Below are 4,451 nucleotides of genomic sequence, written 5' to 3'. Positions count from 1 at the left end.
GGGGACCGCGCCGGGTGATGATGCCGGGAGGTTTGTGGTCCCTCTCTGGGGAACTGCTGCTCCGGCTCACGCACCTGCATGCTGGAGCCCTGGGCTGTCCCCCAAATTCAACATCACTGCGGGATGAGCCCAGCCCGTGGTCCTGCTAGCATTAGATGGGTTCACGCAGGGACACAGGAAGGTCTACGGGGCAGCATGGCAAAGCCAGAGGGTGCCCGGCTCTGGGGAGGGGGACATGGCTGGAAGCATCCTCCATAGGTGCTCCAGGACCATGTTATGGCTGTGTGGGGCAGGATGCAACCCTGGAAAAGCCGGCCCCGGCCCGGTGGCAGGGTGACACATAGGAGCAGCAGAGAAGCCCCTCACACAATTTTCCCCCGGAGACAAGAGTCTTAATCCCTTTGGGAGACCTTGTACAGGAGCTTTCTGACCCGCTGGGCATCCTCCTTGCTCCACAACCATTTGCAGCAGAGGACGCACACGGCAGCCGAGACGCTGCCTCCCCACTTTCCCCATCCACACTAAAGCCATCACGTGGCAACATCAGCCCATGGAGAGAGGGGCAAAGCAGGACACGGCCAGCCGCAGCCCGGCGAACGATGCCTGCCGCTTGTCCGGGGGGGAACAGGTAGGACGAGAGGTGGAGGAGAAAGAGGAGAATCGGTTCTTTACCCGGAGCGACAAGCAGCCGGGGGAAGAGGAGCCAGGCTGCAAGCGGCAGCAAGGCGGCACGTACCTGGGGCAGGGCGAGCCGGGGGAGACCATCTGGAGCTCAGACTGCAAAATGAGCCACCGAGCTCCGGTGAGTCACGCTCAGCTGCCCACTGTAATGGGGGGGGAGGGGGGCAGAAAATCACAGCGAAAAAGCAAAGTTTAAGTGCCACCATCTGCAAGGGGCAGCCCCGGCCAGTCGGTATGGGTGGGATCGGGCAGGGCTCGGGTCCTCATCCCCCCTCGTTTCCACAGGTGCTGCGGGAGATTCAAAATCTTCGGGCAAAGTCACTTTTCAGTGGCCATTTGGGAATTATATGCTTATGCAGAAAGCACTTGTCACCCTGAGAAAGAGTTAACTGTCCACCAAGGAGGAAAACCACAAAATCTCCAGAAAAAGTGCTTCAGCAGCATGGGTGGGGTGACATCTCCTTCTCATCCCCATCCTTCTCTGCTACTCGGCCATCATGGTTGGTGATGCCAACCGTTCTCTGTGTTAATAGTTGTTACATTTCTTCCAGCAAGGCTGTTACGGGGGGAGAGCATCTCTGTCCGCATCAGCTAAAGCTGCCTGCAGGCCCACGTGCTTATTTCTCGTCACCCTTCGTGGCTTACAGGTTTCCTCGGTGGCCAGCCATAGCACTGGGCTGTGCCCCATCCCATGCGCTTGGTGATGCTTGTGCAGAGAAACCCCATGGGAAACCCTCTCTTCTTTCGGGTTATCTGCTCTCTGGAGGCTTTAGAGATTTCGATTGTGGTCCATCTTCCATCTCCATCCTTGGGGGTTGTCAAGACCAGACTGGGTAAAGCCCTGAGCCAGGTCTGACCTCGGAGCTGACCCTGCTGTGACCAGGGCTGGACTAGAGACCTCCCGAGGTCCCTCCTAGCCGGGATTACCCTACGATCCCATCATCTCCACCTCCAGCGGTGTCGCTCTGTCCTAATCTCGGTGGCATCACTCCCGTGTGAGACCAGCTGCCTCCTGCCACTGTTTCCCCACTTTACACTGAGGCTTGGGCCGGCCAGCCCTTCCCACGGCCCCTGTCCTTCAGCCAGACCTCTCCGACTGTCCATCTTCAGTGCCACGCACAAACATCCTCCCGCAAGCTCTGCCAGCACCTCCTCATCCCTGGTACCTGGATGGGGCTCCTGTCCCCTCTGCCCACCAGCCTGCCTTTCCTCAAGCCCCCGAGCAGGGACCCAGATGCATGGGTCCACCTAGAAATGTCCTGCAAAGGGTTAACAGAGGCGCCTAGGGCTTTTCATTAGGAGTTATCAGTTCTGGAGCATTAATCAGCCCAGCTCCCTCAGCAGGAGCTGGCAGCCGTGTCCGAGGACTGTGCTGCCTTCTGCCCAGGTGTTTCCATAACCTGCCGGGGTCACACCAGCCTTGGGGTCACACCACCCTCGTGCTGGGACGCGGCAGGTTATGGCCTCCCCCTATAGGAACCATATCAATAGGTGCTGATGGAAACATTGCCACCCTTGGTATCTCTCCGGCACCCACCCCTGTCTCCAAAGCCCTCCCTCCCAGACTGATTTCTCACCCCCGTCACTGCTGTCCCAGGCTCCTGGCGAGTTTTGGTGGGAGGAGGTTGCCTTCTGCCTGGGTACGAGTGGACACAGCCCCGGGGAACGCAGTAGCTGAGGGCAGATGGCCCTGAAAGAGGGGGGACACGAGGGTCTGCACCTGCACAGCCTGAGAGTTCATCGCTCACAGCTCCTGGACCCCCCCAGCATGAGCCCTGCCCACCCTGGGAGGGCACTAGAGGGGTCCCCAGCACCCCAGGGGCTCCCCAGCACCCCGGCCCACTGGGGAGCCTGGCTGGGGGCCAGCAAGTACAGCGGCATCCCCGCTGAATGGCTCTGCTGGCCCAGGCACAGGGGAGGTGAGGGCTTGGCCTGGGGTGTCACCCTGGGAGCAGCAGGACGGGTTTGGGCTGTGTCACAGCTGAGCCGAGGCCATGGCCACCGCATACCCGGGGACACAGGCAAGCTCCCATAGGAGAACTGGCTCCTGGCACTCGTGCGTTACGTGCTTCCTCATGCAGAGGCTGCTCGAATCCTGCCAGAAAACTGATTTATTCTCCCAGTCCCCTTAGAAACACCTGAGAGGCGCGTTCCCTGCCTGCACCCACCAGGTAGCTTCCCGGTGCCTGCCCCTTGCCCTGCTGCTGGCTGTGGGGACCCTCCGTGGTGCAGCAGCAGGTTGGTGGCTGAGCTGCGGCTCCCAACACTGCAGCGCTGGAGGGCAGGAGCGCAGCTGGTGCTGAGCCCGACGGCGGGTTTGCAGGGGAGATGCAGCCCATCGCAGCGCGGCATCACCCCAGCACCTGCTTCCCAGTACGAACCAGCACCGCTGTGACCACGCCAGTGCCCAGATGGGGTGCAGACACCCACACCTCTCTGGTGCACCCGGGAGAGCTCTCACGGACTTGGGGCCGCTCTCCAGCTCAGCTTCCCAAGCAGGAAGAGCTGCAGGGGTGGAAGGACCCGCTCCCTGTGCAAGGCCCTCACACCGCTGTGATGCTCAGAGGGGTCAACTCACCCTCAAACACCGTCCCCCCGCTCGCCTCCCCTTCCCTAACAGGGCTTTGGCACCCTGCAGACGGACCCACACCTCACCCGGGGACCCTCCAGCATCAGGGAGTCTTGGAGCAGGCACATCTGGCCAAAACCCAGCCAGGCTCCACTCTTTAAATCTCAAGTGCATTATTCTTAGCTTTCCATCTGTACGCGTTGAGCAGACTCACAAAAGTGTTATAATCTGCTTATAAGCAAAGGCACAGGGTGGAGAGGCCCCAGAAAGAGCCCGGCATCAGCTCACGCTGAGAAAGGCACCCAAGGGCTCGGCTTCTCCCAAAACAGCGAAACATTACCACGGGCTGCTCCGCTAATGGGTTAGTTTTCACTTGAAATAACCGGACACCGCGCGCTTCGCTAGAGCAACAGATGCAACTCCTCATCCGTCTGAGTCACTGTATCTGCTCTGAGCCCACCGGAACGGTTTTGGGGTAAACATCCCATTTTTGCAAAATAAATGCATTTTCTGATGCGTTCAGCCAGCAGCAGTTTTAAGGCATAAACCAGGCGCCCCACTGCGGGGCAGGGCCAGCACCGGCCTGCCGGCGCTTTCGCCAGCCGTGGCGGAAGGAAGGCACGGCCGTGCTGGAAGGGAGGTGGGAGTCTGGAGGGGCTCTGCTGCTGGGCTTTGGAGGGTCCCCAGGGGCTTCCAGGGAGGGCTCAGCCGTCCTTTAAATCTCCTCCGCCTGCTCCACTGATAGGAAAACCGCTTTCACCTGCCCTTCACCAGGCTGGATGTGAGCCCTGCCCTGGGCGGTGGCGGTGGGTCAGCACAGGCCTGGTCCCTCCCCACTGCGAGGACGTGGGGCAGCCGGGGAGGCAGCGTGACCAGCGCCACCGGGCTTGTCCCACGGCTTGTCCCTGCCCTTGTGGTTTCCCTGCTGTTTGGGCTGGACGATGGGACCCGTGTCACGGGCTGTGTCCCTGTGCCGGATCCAGCATCGTCCCCGCGGCCACCTGCTTCTTGTCCCCAGGGGAGGGTGACCCCCAGCACCCCACCCTGCCTGTGCAGGGCTCTGCACGACGAGGGGCTGCCAGCATGCCGGCACCCCACAGCACCCAGCCCAGGGGACAGCCATCGGGATGCCAAACCTGGAAGGTGAAGGACCCCCGTGACTCTCCCTGGGGCTGCATGGCGGGGGTGGGGGGGGCTCTGG

The sequence above is a fragment of the Aptenodytes forsteri genome, unplaced genomic scaffold, assembly GCF_000699145.1.
Source record: "Aptenodytes forsteri isolate BGI_AS27 unplaced genomic scaffold, ASM69914v1 Scaffold26, whole genome shotgun sequence".
In the NCBI taxonomy this organism is placed as follows: Eukaryota; Metazoa; Chordata; class Aves; order Sphenisciformes; family Spheniscidae; genus Aptenodytes; species Aptenodytes forsteri.
The sequence above is the reverse complement of the archived record's forward strand: the minus strand, read 5'-3'. Positions refer to the sequence as shown.